The sequence below is a fragment of the Sciurus vulgaris genome, assembly GCF_902686455.1.
Source record: "Sciurus vulgaris genome assembly, chromosome: X".
In the NCBI taxonomy this organism is placed as follows: Eukaryota; Metazoa; Chordata; class Mammalia; order Rodentia; family Sciuridae; genus Sciurus; species Sciurus vulgaris.
In genome coordinates, this window is record NC_136471.1 from 49911128 (window position 1) to 49932685 (window position 21558).

The window sequence follows — 21558 nt, forward strand, 5'->3', positions numbered from 1 at the left end:
GGACTCTTCCAGTACCAACAGCAGCCTCTCTGTGGGCAGGAAAAGGCTTTTCTCTGGGCATCAGAAGCAAAGGTTCAGTCAAGAAGTCAGTCCCATGACATTCAGTGCATCCCACTTGTCATGCAGGCTCCACAGTCTCACAGGCTTGAGTTCAGATCCTGGTTCTGCCACCATATAGGGCAGAGGAGGGTTTTTCATAAACCCTTAGTTTCTCCATCAGTGTAATGGGGTGCTCATTCCATCTTTATTATAGAGTCTTCAGAAGACTCAATGCTGTAAGTCACATGGGGGCAGGGAACAGAGGCTGCTGCAGGGAAAACGACCCTATGTCATTTTCATGAGTCATTCCTGCTCATGTAACCATGCTACCAGCCCATTTCTGCTATGGGCTCTGGCCTCTGTCCACTCTGTTCCCTATGATGGGCAGGTCCAAGTTGCACTCTTCAGGAAGTTTCTTCAGGAAGCCTGTCTCTTCCCCCAGTTGGTATGGGGAGTCCATCAACCTGCCATCCAGACCCCCTATCTCTGGGACTGCACAGGACCTGCAGCTCACTTTCTCAGGCCTGTGACATCAATTATCCTGAGTGCTGACACCTGCCTCTAGGCTACCCTGATATGTGTCTTGTCCATACAAAGGAACTTCTGTGTCATCTCCTCCAGGACGCCTGTGCATGTCCTCCCCACAGAATCCATGTGCTCTTCTTGGGACTCCAGGCTGCAGTTAGACAGTGCTGGTGGTTACACAGCATGCTGAGGGTTCCTCTTGGCTGTTTTTCCCTCCGCATCACAGGAAGCTTGAAGTGACTGAGATTCTGAGATTGTCCTCCTCCAGTATAAATCTTCTAATGACTCCCTAGGACATTTAAAATTGGCCCAAGTGCCTCCTCTCATGAGACGGGCAGCCCATAAATGTCCTAGTGCCTGCAGACTCTTGGTGCCTAAGTCCTGTAGCCCCTGCTCATCTATGTGGATTGAATTCACATGTGGCTTCTTGTCTGGCAGAACATCATCTAAGAATTGGTCATCATATTGGAAGTACAAAGGTGGAGACAGTACAGCAGTCCCAGGAGCAATGATCCAACTGTTTCCTGAAACAAGGTACCGGTTGCCTGGTAGATTCACCTTGCACAGTAAACGGATTGCATGCGGACATTAACATGCTTTTTCTCCTGTCCTCTTATAATCTCCACAGGAAAACGACCTACAGTGGTGAGGGCTTTTGCGATACTTGTGTGGGCAGCCACAGTGTTCCAAAGTGCTGCCTTGCGCCCACATTTCTTCGCAAAGCTAAGGGCAAAGGAAAATTCAACCTAAATTTCAAGAAAGGCTGCCCACTGCATCCGCCACTCCAGTGACAACACCAAATACTTCCCATGGTGGTGGCCGTCCACTGATTTCAATAACTCGCAGCGAAGGAGAAGGTGAAAAACTAAAGTTTGGGAAGAGGCGACTCGGCTCCTCCAACCTCCAGCAGTCCAAGGCGAGCATAAGTTCCTAGGGCGAGCAGAAGTCCAAGCGACTCTGCTCACTCTCACCTACAGTCCCCTCGCCAGAGCGGCCCTGGCGCTCCCCTCTCTGACCACAGGCCTGTGCCTCGCTCCGCGCCTTCCACTAGGCTTGGGCGCCGAGTTACCACCGTAGCTCCGAGTCATCCCGCTCTGGCTCTGAACTGGCGCCCCAGAGGAAGCACAGTGAGGAAGCGGGACCTGGAACCCGCTCCCAAGCCGGAAGGCGGAGTCCTGCATTTGCTCTTTTAACTGTTCATTGGTGCAATCATTCAATTCCTGCATTTGCTTTAATCTCATCATTTGCTTCTCTGATCATTTCAATCATGTACATTCTGAACTCCCTTTCTGACATTTCTTCTGCCATGCTGTCATTGGGTTTTATTGATGTAGCACCTAAGTTTGTTTGGATCATTTTCTTCCCTTGTTTTCTCATATTGTTCATGTAACTTCCCCTCTAGGAGTGCAAATCTGAGGTATCGCAGTTTCTCCCCTATGGACTTATAATGTTCCTGAAGGTTTCCAAGAACTCACCTCCAATTCTTCAGTTGCCTGAAGTCTTGGAGGAACTTGATAATGCAGTGACCCAAAAGGGATGCTGCCCCTGTAGAGATGGTGGCCTCCAGGTGGGGTATATTCCCTGCTAGTGGGCAGAGGTGCTTCAATGTGTTGACAGATGGTCAACCACCAGGGCACTAGACTGTGGGCTGGGGCAAGGCTAAACTGGGCTTGGGTCTCTGGGCCTGCCTCCCTGGAGTGAATGTCTTGCCTGGCAGCCCTGGGCTGGGCCTGAGTCTCTGGGCCTAACTCCCTGGTGTGGATGTCTGACGTGGCAGCACTGGGCTCGGCCTGGCTCTCTGGGTCTGCCTCCCCAGTGTCGTCTTATTGCCTTTCAAATGAAGAGAGTCCATAATCATGTCCTGGGGCTCTATCACATATAGAGGTCAGAAAGAGTAGGACCCAGCAAAGGAAGCCTATAAGTTGTAATAGCAGAGTGCTGTATCATGCCAGGCAAATGAGTAAAAGATCCCAAGAAGAAGGAAATGTTTATGCATGTTAAAAATTTTTGAGCTGTTAAGAGGATACAGAGGTTTTCACTGGATTCTCCAATATGAAAGTTTCTGGTGTCCTGACAAGAACAGGTCCTTCTTTATTAATGCTAACCATTTTTCTAAAAGACTACACTCTTCAGTCTCTACCTTCCTTTGTCAACCTTGGTAACTCCCTTTAATACAATACTTGACTTTTTTGTGAATTTCGTATGCCACTAGGTATGTGCAATTAGGTCACTTCAATTTCCTATGGGATGTGTTCTGATGGCATTTTATATTTGAATTTTTATCTAATTGTTTTAGTTTTGGATGTCTCAATCAATCTTCATCAAGTTTTAAAATTTCTTCTGGAGATATTTTCTCATGTCATCAAAGGAGTTACATAAGAGGGCTTTTCTTTAGTTCTATTACTCCCACTTCCTCAGCTGGTTGATTCAGAGTGGGAAAGAGGACAAGATTCCTGACTCTTTCTGAATAAGTAACTCAATAGATATGTTACTAGATGATTCTGATGTACAACAGTTCTTCTCTCCTTTCTACACTTGAGTAATCAAGAGGTTGTATCTGAAGGCTAAATCTCCTTCTAGCAAGGATAATGATTCCTAGTAGGCAGTTTTGAGTAAGAGAGGTCACATGACCAGTACCTTTAATTAGCTCCTCTGCAAACTCTAGTCTAGATTTCTTATTTAGGGCACAGTGGTACTTAGGCAGAGTGTGATCCATTTCTGCCAGTGTGTTTGAAGACAACTGACTACATCAAAAGGAAACTCATTTCCAGATGGAGTCCTCTTGAGCAGTGCTGCCTGGAGAGGGTGAACAGTGGTACACTTCAGCTTCAATAGGACAAGACACTTGGAGAGGGAGCTTCCCTTTGCTCACTGATGAGGAAAAGCAATGCTCCCAATTGGATGCCCTAAGCCTATAGATTCTCTCTCAAGTTCAGAGGAGCAGGTGGCACAAGCACAGCAGGAGATTGACAAATGCTTATCACTCTTTCTCACTAGCTTCTTAAAACATGTCAACATTGACCTTCCCTAGAGATCTCAGTTAAGGCATTGCTATCAAGGAAAGTATTCACAGAGTTGAATTCAGGAATTCACAGAGTACTGAGTTCTTCAATTATATTTGCCATTTCATATGGGATTTGGAGCTCTTAGGGGTCGAGAAGTCAAAGCCTTTGGCCTGTCATCACAAAAGTGTCTTTCTTTTGTAGAAATGGTTCAGAACAAACAACAATTCCAAAACACTATTTTTCTTTGGGCTTTTTTATCCTTTAGAATCATGGAATCCCTCAGCATAGATAAAGGGTCTTCACTGGTGTTGAAGATACCAGTGAAAGGAATGAATTAGAGGAGGACCTGCAATCCTGGAACAGTAGAATTGATCTACAGACTGGAAACTGGATAAAGAGACTGGGAAGAGAAAGATCTTATAGATAATTAAAGAAAGGAAAATTGGAATCCTGAGAGGAGTTGTGAGGTCAAATTACCTTCCAGAAAGAGATGAGGCAGAGGGAAAATAACCTGTGAGATGATGAAGATCCACATGAATAAGAACAATTAGGGTTCTTACTCTTTACCACTCGTGATCTCTCCTATGTATCTAGAGGTAGGCAAGAAGAGATTCTGTGGACTTTTATTCCACTTAGAACTAAAAGCAAAGGAGTGCATGAAGGGAACAGAAAGGAAGGCAGAGGGGCCTTGCCATTAGTTTAGAAATAGAAACATCTGAAACTTTCCACTGAAAAAACTTGGCAGGATCATATCCTCGTGGGACTGTAAAGGAATCTCAGTTTAACTCTTATTGGCCTGCATAGTGCAAGGGTGTGGTGTGCTTGGAAGAGCTTGCAATCCCAGGAGAGAAACGTGACCATGAAAAGTTACTTTCCTATGTGGGAGTTGAGGGTGGAATATTCTCCCTTCCCCTTTTTCTCTTTTGTACACTACTTCAGACTCACTGGAAATTTGTCATCACAGTGAAATCTGTCTTGAGGTATACTCTTCACCTTGACCAAACCCCACCCTGTCAGTGATGACTTTACCTTCTTTTGAGTTTCCAGAGAGAATATATTTTTAACACCAAGCAATCAGTTTTTATGGATCTCTGCCTGGATTTTAAGTTTAGAGTTAGATTCTTTATAAAAGGGAACAGTTTATTGGCCAAAGTTAGACCCAAGTCATAATCATTGTATGAGTCAATGTAACAGCATCAAACTGATGAATACAAGGGACAATTGACCATGATTTTCCAGAACTCCATCAGAACTTGAGACTCACCCTAAAGGAAGTGGGTGATGAAATACTGCTGGAACAATTTTTCTGGACTTTGGGAGTTTTGTACCTAAAGAATTAACTTTGGCTTCAAAATCCACTTGAGTCAGAAAGTAGAGTACGAAGGGTTGGGTTTCAGGGTCACATTCTTAGAAATACACCACTTCTCCCATCTATTGGAAGATGACTAAAGTTATTTTAGAAGGGAACAATGCCTTCATTCTATAATCTTTTGACTCTCCCAATGTTTCTAACATGGTCATGGTTACCCAGAGGTGTTAGATCATTTGGAGAGAAGATTTTCTTAGCAGACAGAAAGATAGACCACAAGACTACTGCCTGCTTGAAGTGGGAGTGTCAAGCACTGGGAGGATAAAGAGGAAAAGAGTGAAAATATGAAAGCCAAATTACTAACTTTATAGTTTTTCTAAGGATCACTAGCCCTTTTCAAGTAGGAATTTTAGAAAAGTTCACTCCAACATGATGGTAAGATTCTTAAATTAGTTAATACTCTCAGCATTGTGCCTTTGAGAAGTATTTAAAGGGTTGATGATATTTTGCATGCAAATTACAGTATTTCTTTTTCTTTTTTCTTTTCTTTTCTTTTTTTTTTTTTTTGGTATCAGGACTTGAACTCAAGTCACTTAACCACTGATCCACATCCCTAGCCCTTCTCTGTTTTTTATTTAGAGGTAGGATCTCACGGAGTTGCTTAGGGCCTTGCTAAGTTGCTGAGGCTGGATTTGAACCCAAGATCCTCCTGTCTCAGCCTCCCCAGCTGATGGGATTACAGTCATGCAACACCGCATTTGGCTAAGTTACAGTATTTCTGACTTAGCATTTCTTTTGACCTTCCCTGCAAGTTTGATGAAAGTTAGAATATTTTTCTTTTTTTCAAAAATGTCAATTTCTGATCAGTCTGGTTGTATTGGATGTTCCCATTTCCAAATTACTGGATTACATCCAATAATCCATAGATTTATTGGGGGAGGTGATAGGATTGAAGTCAGGGTTGCTTGATCTATACCCCTAACCCTTTTTTCATTTTTAAATTTTGAAAGACAGGGTCTTGCTAAGTTGCTTAGGACCTCACTAAGTTGCTGAGGCTGACCTTGAACTTGCAATCCTCCTGCCTCAACCTCTTGAGTCACTGGGATTACAGGTTTGTACCACCACACCTGACTCCATAGATTATTTCAAAAAACTCAGTCTTTTCTGTGTAGGGTTGTACACAAAAGCACTTTCTAATAAGGAGATACCTTGATATTCCTTTTGAGGGGGAAAAAGTTTACAACAAAGGATAACCGCTCTCCAGCTTCAAGGCCTAGTACATGCTGGATCTCTTGGGGTAACATGCATCTGAGTTCCTCCTTAGTCATAGTAGGGATGACCTGCTGTAGCTGGGCAGTGATGTTCTGCAGCAGAAGAGCAGTCACACAAGGCAGAATGATGACATCATAAAGTTTTTCTTTCTTGTTCAGCTAGACACCACAGTCATCTCTATGATTATCTTTCCAACTTGTTTGTTCAAAGAATATTTTATAAATTTTTATTTCAGTTGAGTTGGAGTGGAACAACAACCAGAGGTTAGAGGAGCAGAAAATGGCTGGTCACATAGTTCAAATGGATGCAGGGGAAATCAGGATGTATTTGCAGCATTTTTACATTGTGTGGAGGAACATATGCTGAAAGCAGTGAGACTTATGTACTTGTTTCCAAGTAAAATACTCTCAGTCTATGTGGCATCCCACTAATAGGCTTTAAGCAGCCAGCATTGCAGAATGATGTGCCAATGCCAAAGCCCATCACCAGCTCTTAGAGGATTCCCAGCACTCCTGCATCATCTCTTTTATTAACTTGTAAACAGCTCAGAACGGTTAGCTGAATTGTAGCAACAAGAAAAGGAGATGGAGGCAAATAGCCAGGAGAACATTAGGCTAAATACACGCTCATCACCAACAATGTTTCTTCCTGTCCTTCAAATAACCCTGCCTTTAATCTGATGGAATGATTGAACCAGGATAAACTGTGTTGAGGAATAAACTCAAGACAAAACATTCTAGATTATAGCACATGAGGTATCTGATTCTGAAAAGTCTCACGACTGAGACTCAAGTCTAAGTGATTTGTTTAATAAACCCTGGGAGATGTAAACACTTAGAAATTACTAGCTTAAAAAAATGATAGGCATTGGACCCAGGATACTCTACCACTGAGTCACATCCCCAGTCCTTTTTATATTTTAATTTGAAACCGGGTTTTGCCAAGTTGGCCAGGCTGGCCTCAAACTTGTGATTCTCCTGCCTCAGCCTCCAGAGTAGCTGAGATTACAGGTGTGCATCCCCATGCCTAGCTATAAAAACAGTTTTCAAAGAACATCCACAAAACCTCTAACACAGTGGCTATTTTCACTTTTCCATTTTTCTATGAGTCAGCATCCAAATGTATACACATGGCTTTACATAGTTGAGCATAGACTTTGCATTCCGTTTTTTCCTCCTAGCATCATATCCTAAACATTATCAATGTTTCCACCTAACTTTCAACAGTCTTTTCAAGATTCTTATAATTACGGTTCTTATGATTATTTTAAGGGTATGATTATTTTAGAAAATTTGGAATATGCAAAACGGTAAGTCAGGGAAAGTTCATCCAAAATTTCACTTTTCAAAGGCAACAACTGAAAACATATTGACTTATTCCCTCCTTTTCATACAATGTACATTTCTTTATATAATTAAGATTATACTATAAAGTTGTATATATCCTTGTTTGCAATGAACATTTCACTGTGCCCTTATGAATTATTATAAACATATTATGTGAGAATTGCATCATTTTTCATATTTGGAAGTTCCCTAATGTTAGATTGTTTTAATATTTCTCTAATACCAATGATGCTGTGATGATCATTGCATTAGATGGGACAATGCCAACTCCTGTTACAAATAGGCTGCCTAAAATGCGATGGCTAAAATCAGTCATTTGTTTCTTTTTCAAGTAATGGAATGAATTCCAACTCAGGTCATGGTTCTTAATGCAGTCATTCAAGAATGCAGATTTTTTTCTTTTACTACCTTGCTAAAAAATTGTGTCATTTCAACCAGTGTAAAACTCCACATCATGTACAACCAAAAGAATGGGAATTTATACTCCATGTATGTATGATACATCAAAGTACATTCTACTATCATGTGTAATTAAAAAGGACAAATAAATTGTAAAAACTATATCACTTGAACATCCATGCTCAGATTCACAGGAAGAGTAAAAAGCAGGTCAGAGGTATGCCAACTTTTAAGAGCTCTAGTTAAGGAGTCACCATATCTTTGCTTGCATTCTTAGTCATACCAGCCACACACAGCAAGGGAAGCTTGAAACTGTACCATGTGTCTGGCACATCTACTACTATGAATGAAGGAGAAAAGAGTTTTGGGAGATTGCTAGTAGTTTCTGCCACAAATATGTATGTACACAAATATTTGTTGGCATTTCAGAACTTTTTTCCTTAGGATATGTTCTTAGAGAGACTAAGTATGACTTTTAAATCAATAACCATTTCAGTCTTGCTCTCTTAATTTTAATTCATCTCTTGGCTAACCTGAATGCTCTAAACAGTTTCTTTTAAGAACAACTGATGTGTTTCCTGGGCTCTTGCATATCTGAGATTTGTGTGTGTGTGTGTGTGTGTGAGAGAGAGAGAGAGAGACTTCACATATGAAAGGCAATTTCTCTTAGAATGATTGACTAACAAACTTTCCTTCTTGATATTCTGTAGTTATAGTTCCATTGTCTTCCAACATTCACTCATTCAACAAATAATTATTTAAGCAACTACATAGGCCAATGATTGCTATCAATGCTTAGAATATAGCTATGAACAGAAAAGATATAAATCCCTCACTGTCACAGAGAGACTAGTGGGTTGTCCTGGATTTTCTCTGTTTGCTCCTAAGTGCTGCTCTATGCCTTCAAAGACTGACTCATGGGGCTGGGGAGGTAGCTCAGTCAGTAGAGTGCTTGCCTTGTAAGCACAAGGCCCTGGGTTCGATCCCCAGCACCCAAAAAAAAAAAAAGAAGACTGACTCATATATACTTCCATTCCCTGACTCCCTTGAGGTATGGCTTTCATTTTTTTTCCCTCAATGGGTGGTACTGGTGAGATATTGGGGGTAAGAAGGAGAGAACCTAGGGTATTTCTTACCTCCTTCCTTCCTATTTCTGTATCTCATCTTTGACGATAGCTGCATCCTTTCAGATATATAGCTCCTTTCAGGCAGCCTCAACCCCATAGTTACATTTTTCTCATTGAAATTATTTGGGACTATTTCTGTTTTTTAAAATAATTCTCCTATGGGTGTAACTATGAGGGAGGCAGTAGGGAAGACATAGCATGTTCAAATGGTTTAACTAGGTATTGTTTAATGACAAGACTATTTACAGAGTTATGTGAGGAGTTAGGGCACCCAAAAAGGATCATGAGGCATCCAAATGTATCAATAGTAGAAATATTTTACTACTAGTAACCCCAAAAGCACAAGAGGAGAACAAGGTAAGACCTATTGCTATGGGAGAGGGCCTGTGGGATAGGTGGAAATACGTAACCATTATCCAGGTGGGGAGAGCACAGAGTTGTAGGGGAAGTACCCTGACTTCACTGTCTTTCTACTTTTAGATTTGCTTCCCATTTTTTCCACTTTCCAAGCCCAACAGGAAGCCAAAAATCAAGGAAGTTCTTGTGATGCAGTCCATATGGATCATCCACCCAGGGCACGTGGAAAAGTCAGGAGGTCAATGTGGGGGGACAAATGGAGGCTATCAAGCAAATATAGGTTAATGTGTGTACTTAATGTTGCAGTCAAGTCTGAGATTTGTTCTTTTATTTATTTTATTTTTCATTGACAAATAATAATTAGATATATTTATGGACTACAATAATGATGTTTTGGTATAAGTATATATTGTGTGATGATTATGTAAAGCTAATTAAAATATTGCTCTATTTACTTATCTTTTTTGATGAGAATATTTAAAATCTGTCCTTTTAGCACTTTTGAAATATACAATGCATTATTATTAATGATGGTCAAAATACTGTGGGATGATCACACTAAAACTTAGTTTTCCTGTCTAAATGAAACTTTTTACCCTTTGAGCAGCATCTTCCCTTTCCCCATCTGTTATGATTTGGATGTGAGGTATCCTCCAAAACTTCCTACTAATGCAAGAATGTTCAGAAGTAAATAATTAGATTGTGAGAGCTATAAACTAATTAGTCCATCCTAATTTGAATGAAGTGACTGGGTGGTAACTGCAGGCAGGTGGGGTATGTCTACAGGAAGTGGATCACTGAGTGCATGCCCTGGAAAGGTTCATCTTCTCTGTGGTCACTCCCCACCCACTCCTTGCTTCCATGAGGGAAGCAGCTTAACTTATCCACAGCTTTCTGTTCTGCTGCTTCCCTTTGGGCCCACAGCAATGGAGTTGGCCATCCATGGACTGAGACCTCTGAATCTGTGAGCCCACAGTAAACTTTTCCTCCTCTAAATTGTTCTTGTTGGGCATTTTGGTCATAGCAATGCAAAAGCTAACTAAAATATCATCACCTCCACCTACTCTCCTCCGTCCCTGGTAACCATCATTTACTCCCGACTTCTATGAGTGCATCTTTTTAAGATTCCACACATAAAGGAGATCATGAAGTATTTGTCTTTCTATGCCTGGCTTATTTCACTTAGTTTAATGTCCTCCAGATTAATCTATGTTGTCACAAGTGACAGAATTTCCTTCTTTTTAATGACTGAGTAGTATTCCATTGTGCTAGTCAACTTTGCATCATTACAACTGAAATAATTGACAAGGAGGAAAGTCTTATGGTTTCAAGTCTCAGTCATGTTCAGCCAACTCCACTGATTTGTATCTGAAATAAGGAAGAGCATCATGGGGGAAATGACATAGCAGAGAAAAGCTGCTCACCTCATGGCAGCAGGGAAGGAAAGAGAGGGATAGAGGGAGAGAAAGGAAGTGATCAGAGGGGAGATAACCCTTTCCAGAGTGCCTACTTCCTACAACTACTTCCCATATCCTAGTAGTTCATTCAGTCATCAATGGATTAATCCACCGATGAGATCAGAGCACTTATAATTTAATCACTTCCCAAAGCCCCACTACCGAGCACATGAAACTGGGAGACATTGCAGATCAAAACCATAACAACCATTGTGTGTATATATTACATTTTCTTTATCCAGCCATCCATTGGTGGACACAGGTTGATTCCATATTCTTAGCTATTGTGAGCAATGTTACAGTCAACATGGAAGTGCAGATATCTTTTTTTTACCTAATTTCAGTTCCTTTGGATACATACCCAAGAGTTGAATTGCTGGATTATATGGTAATTCAACTTTTAGTTTTTGAGGAATCTTCATACTGTTTTCCATAATGCTGTACTAACTCACATTCCCATAAACATTGTGCCAGGATTCCCTCCTGCACCCCTGCCAAAACTTGCTACCTTTCATCTTTTCAATAATAGCCATTCTAACAAATGTGAGGTGATACCTTATTGTAGTTTTAACTTACATTTTCCTGATGATCAGTGATACTGAGCATTTTTTTCATAATCTGTTGGCTACTCATGTCTTCTTTTGAGAAATGTCTGTTCTGATCTTCTGTCCATATTTTAATTGGGTTATTTGTTTTCTTTCTACTAAGTTGCTCAAGTTCCTTACATAGTTTCATATTAGTCCCTTATCCAATTTATGGTTTGCAAATATTTTTCTCCCATTCCATAGGTCATATCTTTATTCTGACAATTGTTTCCTTTTCTGTGAAGAATTTTTTAGTTTGATGAAAACCTATTTATCTATTTTTACTTCTCTCATAGTTGGACCATCACTTAGAATCACTCTAGAGATAGCTCTGGGTTAGAGTGAAAATCTAGGAGTCATTGATATACTTGCAGTATTTGAAACTGTGAGGTAGATAAGATTTCCTGGAGTGCACACAAAGAGTGAGGAGGGATGCAAAATGCAAGGATGGGACCCTGAAGAACATCAACATCTTTTTATGTTAGAGTGTTTTTTGCTAAGCGTGGTGGTGCACAACTCTAATCTCAGCTACTCAGGAGGCAGAGACAGGAGAATTGCAAGTTCTAGGCCAGCCTGGGCAACTTAGTGAGACCCTGTCTCAAAATAAAAATTAAAAGGTCTAGTGACATAGTTCAGTGGTAGAACACCCCTGTGTTCAATCCCCAGTACAAAAAAATTAAAATAAAGTTTTCTATGCTGATATACTTACTAAGCACTTACATACTAAGAACTGTATATGTATGTTCTCTTTCAATGCTCACACTAGCTATAAAATGTCATGTCATTATTCCCATTTTATACATGTTCAAACCAAGGCTTATGGTTATACTAATAAGAGGAAGAGCTAGGTATGTCATCCAAGGTTTCTGACTCCAGAACTTATGCTGTTAATTGCTACAATCTACTAGGATTCTGTTTAGAAAGAGGGATCCCAGGGACACTTATCTGCAATTCACTCTGAGAGAGAGGGTGCTTATGGGCAGAACCAGATGGGCGGTTCAAAATGGCTTACTGAATCAAGGGTTTCTAAAAGGGAATTGAAATGGTTCATTGGAAGCAATGTCTGGGCACACACCAGAGACCGTTGTTAATATCTAAAGTAGGCTATTTTTATGGGATGGGTTTGTTGCATTAATTTTCATGACTTGCTTTTATGGACATGATAGATATCACATAGCAGAGTTCCCTGGCTTAGATGGTCAGGTGTGGATTGGATAATTCCTGGATGTTAGAAATGTTCTGATCATGTCACACTGGGTTGTTTGGAATCTTATAAGATTATCTACTTGGGGAAGAGCCCTGAGGAGAGCTTCTGGGATCTGGGCTGTGCAAAGAAATGTGAGATATCTGGACATTTCTCCAGTCTCAGGGTGTATTTTAGCCTTTGCTCTGTAAAGGAACTGAGAAGAATTTGGCTCCTATTAAATACAAATAAAATGGGTAAACCCTTCAGGAATTTGGGCTTATGAAAGAGAATAAACAGCAGCTTTGTGCTATCCTAGCGGGCAAGGAAGGCATGAAAGAAAGAAGTCCCCACAGATGTTTTATACATTTCTTTGAGCCCAGCACAACAAGCAGCAAATCTGACTTTCTCCAAAGAGGAAAAACTGCTTTAATACACAGCTAGTGACTGATGTTCAAACAAAGCGAATACAATACATCTGATTTTTTTCAAAATGAAAATGACTAAATGAGGCTGTATTTTGGAGTAATTTATTATCTCTTACCACTCCTTACCTGCTGCATCAACTGTAGACTCTTCATGGTATCAGGGACTTTATCTTGTTTGCTGCTATGGCATGCTGCCTAGAATAGTGCCTGCCACATTGTAGGTCTTCAATAAATATTTGTTGAATGGATGAACACAAAGATAAATGGATCATAGAGGAGGTAAGAGAGTCCCTTAACCACAGAGATCCTTGTAAAAAACAAAGAATCACTGTTTAGAATATGCAATCTTGTATTAGACTGCCTGTCTTTAAATCCAATGCAACTTTGGGCAAGTTGGTTAAGTTATGCCTCAATTTTCTCATCTGGACATGATGATGATAATAATAATAATAATATCTATTTCATTGGGTTGTTGACAGGACTGAATTAGTTAATAAGTGTCAGGCACTTAGAATAGTGCCTGACACAAAGTGAAAGCTATATAAATATTTGCTGTAATAATAGCAACTTTTGTCATTTTAAAAGGGGTAGTGAAAGAAAATATAAGTGGTTGCTGTAATTCAGGTGCTTTGCTACATGAATTACTTATATTTCCTCATTGAACTGCCACTACAACCTTGTTAGGTACATAGCATTATTATCTCACTTTAAAGATGAGGGTACTGAGGTATTTGTTCCAAGTCATGAAGAGCTGAAGGTGAACCCTACTACTCAATCTGAGCTCTTTGCACTTGGGAGTACTAATTCTAAGCTCCCAGATCATAGAAAGGGCCATGTTAGTATCTATTATTTAATTCCCAGTGCCTAGCAGAGTGGGGAATCAGAAATAGCTGATGGATTTGAGTGAATAAATACTTTTAAGAGCAACAGAAAAAGAGAAATTCTAACCAAAGACAAAGGAAAAACCAGCCATGGAGGCTGTCAGTCTGAAGTAGGATACACTCTCTAGCAGAGTGAATAATCGGAACCTGCTGAAGCTGGACTGAGGATGACCTTGGGTTATTACAGTCCTAATCATAAGCTACCCTTGGGTTCCTGGTCTATGGCTGGAGTTTACAATTATGGTTTTTAAATTAAAAGGGAAAATATAAGCATATAAAATAGATTTTCATTTTAAAAAAATCACACAATAAAGATGAAGCAAAGATTCTCTTTGATCTATCATCAATCATCAGCCTGATGTGCATCCCTTCAAAAATGTATTGATTTTTAAATATATTGAAACAAATTTTGGGGTTGTATGGTATTTTTACATAAATAATATCCTAGAGTATTCATGGGTTTAAAGCTTGCTTTTTAGTTCAACAATAGGTGTTATGGTTCTTTCTGTGTTAGTATAGAAAGATTTATTTCATTTTACATGATTGCACAGTAGTCAGTATTCTTTTTTTCAATAGTCTATGTTCTATTGTTTGGATAAACCAGTAGATGTAGATGTTCCACTTTAATGCTTTCTCCTCCCTTCCTTCTTTCCCCACCTCTCCCCCACCCTTTTGACATTATATGCAGTGCTGTAGTGAGAATCCTCATAAATATTCCTTTCTGATTTTGTGCAGGAATTGTTCTGCACAGAGATTTGGAAGTAAAATTTGTTGGCTGAAGAATATACTCATATAAAATTTAGTAGATAACTACCAATTTATATAATCAGAGTTCATGAAAGTAGAGACAAGAAATTAGTGCTCTGCGAACTCATTGGTATCTCTGCTATTAGATTGTTTTCGCCTAGTTCACTATTATTTTTCCTTAATTTCTCTGTGAGGTCACTTTTGAAATGTGTTAGCCTATCTTGGAAAAGCTAGAGAAAAGTTATTCTGGTTACACAAATTTCTGTGAATTTAGGGAACACTAAGAGTGCCCCCGGTGGTCACATGGCAGCAATGCAGTCCGGGTTGCAGGGGTTCAGGAGGGGCAAGGAATCCAGAGGCGAGTGAAATTTGTTTGGATAGAGTCTGGGCGGCTTTGGTATTCATCATTTTAGACTTAGAGCGTACATAATACCGTACTTTTCTCCAAGGTCTTTGAGAACCCCGCATCGTGGTAATTCTTTATCCCCCCCCACTACCTAATGAAGAAAAAGGGAAGTCATACATTTTATAGCGAAATGAGGCATTCTGAAGAACTAGTGCCATCTACAGTCCTATCAAATGCCCACAAGTTTTCTTATAATTTCTTCACAGGTGTCTGTATACCTTTTCACTTGCTTTATATTGTACATGCTTTTCCTAAAACCTTTAAAGTCCAAATAATAGTAATAATAAATGGGTGATATATAATTTATAATTCAGTGGTGTTTTTCTGTTTTAGTTTTTAGCCACTCCTGTAGCAATTTTGTTTATTAGTATTTTTGTTTTCATACATTTGGCCATACTAGCATACTCACAATTTGTATATCCCTTAGAGTTTACAAAGCACTTTCACATGCAACATTTTATTTACTACTGTAGCAACTCCCATTGTCCTTGATTTTATAGAAAATGATGTTTTGGGAAGTTTCCTTACTTGCCTAAAATCAAATAGCTTGTAAGTGATAGAGCCATGCTCCAACTCAGGGCTACTTGTACCTATTTTCCTTGGTAATTGAATCAAAATACATTGAACCCTGGGTTAATGGATTAATTCAATTTTTTGCCTATGGATATCCTCTGAAGGTGATGAAACTAAGGCTTGCATTTTGAGTTTTGTGTTCCTCAATGCTTATAAATGAATTTCTGCTGAGTAAGATAAACTGAAGATAAAGATAGCTTTGCTTTTATGACCCTGGGACTTGGACCCAAGGTCTCCAGGCAAATACAGTACCATTGAGCAACAGCCCCAGCCCTAAAGATAGCTTTTTGCTTGGATTTTTAATAGGAGACTCCTTAGGTGTTAGGTGTGACAGAGAAAACCAAGCTACTGTCTAATAGCACACCTCCTCCCTCCAACTCCCATCTGCACACTGAGCTGTTAGTCAGTGCTGCAGCTGTCATTTGTTTAGTCTCGCTCCGTGGGTGATTGCTGCCTGGCTCCCTTTCTCAAGAGGAGGCTTCCCCTGTTGGATGCTGGTATAGGGTTGGTGCCTTTGTATTTTTCTTCATACTCAGAATGTCAAACAGGTTTAGCTCTAAAGTGACACTAAAGTCCTCTTCTTCATCTCTTTTATAATATGTAAAAGTAATATTTACTGAGTGTTTGCTAGGTTCTAGCACTGTAGTAAGTCCTTTATATATAACTCACATAATCTTCATCTCTATGAGGTAGGAGATATTATCAAATACATTTTGCAAATGAAGGAGCTGAAACTCAGATGTTAAGTGACTTGCTGGAATTCACAGAACTAGTGTAGAGCAGAGTTGAGACATAAGTCCAAGTTCATCTGATTTTCATCCTGTGCTCCTAACCAATATAGCCCCTTGAAAACCTTTTCCCCATCCTCCAACCCTATTTCAATAGATCCTAAAAGGACATCTAAGATGTAACACAAAATCGGAGCTGGAATAGCAGCAATATTTTTGACTTGAATGATACTTATATACCAGTAGACAAATGGCTTCCAAGCATAAATTAGAATATGAATTTTGGAGTCTCCAAAACTTGGATTCAAATCAAAGCTTTGACTCTTCTCTATCTCTTGGTTATCTTATCTATAAAATCAAAATAAATTTAATAGCTACCCTGAAACCCTGATAGGGTGCTTGTGAAATATAAATAAGTTAATACAATAAAGCATTTAGAACTACCCTGGCTCATAGAGCTATGTGGTAAGAATCTGTTTCGAAGGTATAAGAAAAATCTGAATATTTCGTCCTTTTCTTGACTCACTGGGTGAAGAGGAGTTTCATCTAGATCAAAGGGAGCACAAGAATGGCAGTAACATTGCCATTGAAAAGGACTGTTAGTCACCTGATCCTGTTGAAGCAACATGGGGTGGGGAGTGCATTCACAGGTTTGTCACAGTTCTTGTCAGTACTGCCCTTGGATAGATTTATGAACCAGTCAAGTTTGCTTTGTAGTGTTATTCCCTTCATCTATCCTCTTCAGGCACTCTGTACAATTGTTCTCTTCCCACTCCCATGCCTTATCCACAAGTGTAATTGTAGAAAGAGTCAAATACCACCCCTGGCTCTTGCTAAGTTGTCTCTGACTAATAAAACTTCCTCCATGCAGTTGCTTGCATTTGAAATAAGCACTGCACATTTAGTCTAAACTCGTGCTGGGATTTTAGGCATTAATCAGTGGTCATATCATAACTCATGCTACCACAATAAAGTACCAAATATGGGGTGGCTTATACAATGGAAACTTATTTTGTCACATTTCCAGATGATTGAAAGTCCAAGATAGATCAAGGAGCAAACTGATCTGATTCTGGTGAAGGCTCTCTTCCTGGCTTGTGGATGACCACTGTATCACTGTGTCCTCATATGGTGAATAGAGATAGTTCTAGTATCTCTTTTTTCTTACAAGGCCACTAACCCTACCATGAAGGCCACACCCCTATGAACTCATCTAAACCCAATTGTCTCCCACAGGTCCTGCCTCCAGCCAAGCGCAGTGGCACATACCTGTAATCCCAGCAACTCAGAGGCTGAGGCAGGAGTATTGTAAGTTCAAAGCCAGCTTCAGCAATTTAGTGAGACCCTGTCTCAAAATAAAACACAAAAAGGGCTGGGAATGTGATTCGGTGGCTAAGTGCCCCTGGGTTCAATCCCTAGTCCCCCCAAAAAGTCATCTTGCAGGTTTAGGATTTCAATGTATGAATTAGGAGGGGAACACAATTGAGACCATACCAGGTCATAAGAAGATTATTTGAACCTCAGGACCTTTAGGTGCCCATAAAACCATAGCATGTTGTGTAAGCCAAAGCTTTCCCTGCACCATGCCTCTACACAGTTCAGAGTGTACATATTCTATGAGGTTTCCTTACATTCTATATAGTAAGAAGTAGAGATTCTCCCTCTTAGTTGTAGATAGAGTTTAGGAGTCAGGTTTTGGAAACACAGCCTAATCCATATTATCAGCTTGTCAAGAGTACAGGATCTAATTTGAGTTGGTAATTGTTTTCTTTTATTAACTTTTCAGTGAGAATTTTCTCTTCATTGTAATTACACTTAGTGATTAGAGTCCCTTGAGTTTGCTCTTTAAGTACCAGCAAGTGTCAAATTGCCAGGGACTATGAAGAAAGCTTCAATTTGAGTTTTGGTGAAAAGGGAAGATTTGGGCAGACCCTCAGCCTCTAGTGCTGTTGATTTAGAACAGGCATTAGGTTCCCGGAGAGACCTGGGAGAAAGGTGTTTATAGGAGCCATTAATGAATCCAGGGGAGAATGAATTACTTCTCTAATAATGTGGTCCATTTATTTTTAAGATCATTTTTGGGTTCCTTGTATCTTCTAGTTTGTGGTGGAAAGAAAGAAAAAGAAATATTTCTGTCCTTCTTTTTCCTCTTTGGATTTTGAAATTTTTTTCTCTTATGAACACATAAAGATTCCAGAAGTACAATAGTGTCATAAGTGCTCTTTAAAAGGTAAGTATGGGGCTGGGGATATAGCTCAGTTGGTAGAGTGCTTGCCTCCTATGCACATAGGCCCTGGGTTCAATCCCCAGCACCACAAAAAAAAGGTAAGTATGTATTATAGATACATAGTGATATTACCATTTTATTAATATGTAAAGAGCTCTTACAGATTAATAAGAAAAATGCAAACACCATAACAGACAAGAAGTCAAAAGAGATGACTAATTTATACACAAGAAAATAAAGAGAAATGAAATAGAAATGGCCAATAGATATAAATTTAAATAACAGTGATCTCATGTGCTCCATTCGTGCCTAACACATTGACGAGCTTAAATATTTAGGAGCAAATGGCTATAGCCAGTGTTGTCTAGGTTGAGGTAGCAGAAACAGACATTACAATTCGGTTTTAGCAGAGGCATAAAGTAGTTTATCCTTTCTGAAAGACAGTTTGAAAATGTATATGTGCATATTTTTGATCCAGCATTTTCACTGTTTGGTATTTTGACCTAAGGAAATAATTAAGGATGTGTAAAAGGATTTGGCTACAAAAACAACTGTGGTAGCAGAAATTGGAAGCAATTGCATACCCCCCAATAGGAAACTGGTTAAAACAAATTATGGTAGAGGCATAGAATAGAAAATTATGCAGCCATTAAAAATCATGTTTTTGAAATGAGAAAATGCTCATGATATCATAATATTAGAATAAGAAAGTAAGATATGAAGCTGTGTATACAGAATATGATCTTGATTTCATAAGCAGAATTATATTAAAAGACTAGAAGAAAATACACTTAAATGTTAACAATGATTATCTCTGGGTGGCAGAATGACAGATAATCTTTACTTTCTTCTTTTAGGCTTTTATGTCTTTTACAAATTTCAAACAGTGAATATGTGCTACTTTTATAATTAGAAAAAAACAACAGCAACAGAGAAACTATTAAAAAAGACATTTAGGCTTGTTTCTGAGAGCTAATCTTTGATTTAATTTTTTCTCTTCAAATTTAAACACAGCCATTTCCTTTAGAAAATGAGGAAAAGCATTTTAACTGTCTGGTGGGAGAAACTAGAAAAAGCAAAATTTTTTCTGGGGTATATGGGGAATATCCCAATATAAAAGTGCTCCACTGAAAAATATGTATTCCATACTGACCCTTCATTGAAAGTCTTCATACTACCCTTTTAAAAAATCTGCTTATTGTGATATAATTCACATATCATAAAATTCACTCGTTTAAATTGTACAACTCATGATTTTGGCATATTAGTAAGGTTGTGCATTAACAAGTTCTATGTAATTCCAGAATATTATCAAAACTTAAAAATAAAATTCCTACTCATTAGCTGTCACTTCCAGGTTTTCTTTTTTCTCCAGCCCCAAATAACTATTAATTAACTTTCTCTATAGATTTGCCTGTTGTGGACATTTCATATAAATGTATCACACAACACGTGAACTTAGAAAATTTTCAAACTTTATCCCTGTTTTAGCATAAGTAGTACTTTATTCCATTTATAGCTGAGGAATATTTCATTATATGTATAATGAAATTGTATGCATTCATAAACTATGTTTTATTTATCATCTATTTATCAGTTGGTGAACATTGCAGTTGTTTCCACTTTGGGACTTCCATGGATAATGCTGGCATAAAGATTTGTGTACAAGTTTTGACCTGAAAATATGTTTTCATTTTTCTTGGATATATACCTAGGAGTGGAATGGCTGGATCACATGGTAACTCTATGATTAACTTTTTCAGGAAATGACAAATGGTTTTTTAAAGTGGTGCACGATTTTGCATTCCCATGTGTTATTTTTCACCTAATAATTATTTCATATACAATAAGAAATATGTAAAAAGATTATCATTTGTAATAGTAAAAACTAGAAAAAATCAAATATTCATAAATAGAGGCTTAATTAAATCAATTGTGTTCATTTAGAGTACTAAGAAGGAGAGATCACATGGCAAGACAGGAAGCCAAAGAGCACAGAGGCGTTCTCTTATAGCAGCTCATTTTTTTGAGAACTAATTCAGAGTCCCATGAGAACTACTCCTTCTGAAGTGCAGTATCCCCAGTATGTCAACCAATTCCTACTATGTTCCACCTCTTAAAGTTTCCACCACCTCTCACATCACCACACTGGGAACCAAGCTTTTAACACATGAATGCTGAGGACTCATATTCTACCCATATGCAAATCATAGCACCTACCCATTAGCTGTCACTTCCAGGCATTTAATGTCTCATAAAATGCTGGGCCAATAATGCCTTTTGCTTTTTTCCGTTGTATCCAGATGGGTCCATTTATGTTATCAAGAAACATGTTTCACCAGGCATGGTGGTGCCCACCTGTAATCTCAGTGACTTGGGAGGTTGAGGCAGGAGGATTGAGAGTTCAAAACCAGTCTCAGCAACTGAGTGAGGACCTACGCAATTTAGCAAGACCATCTCTAAATTAAAAATTTTAAAGAAGGGCAGGGGATGTGGCTCAGTTGTTGAGCACCCCTGGGTTCAATCCCTGGTACAAAAAACCCACGTTTCCAGTTAAAATTTGTAACTTGTAAACATGTCACTGAAAGCATAACCTTCAAGGCTGAAGTAGGAAAGACTGGGGAGACAACAAGGGGATGAATTTGTTGGCAACTGATTTTGGATTGGTTACAATAAATTGCATTTTCTAAAAATAGAGTTCAGCAAAAATAGTTTGTGCTAAGTGTGATGGAAATTTTAATACCATTTTTCAGTAAGAAAATATAGTTGAACAATAGTGGACCATGTGATTATTCGTAGGGTTTTATCATTTCAAATGAATAAGTGTTGATAAAAATGGACAGATTTCATTTTCTAAAAGAATTTGTATTAAAAGTCCTATGATATGTGATATGAACCCATGCAATGGGGAAAGAGTAAGCAATAGGGCTTGGTGTAGTTACCTTTTCTCCTAATAGGAGAAAGT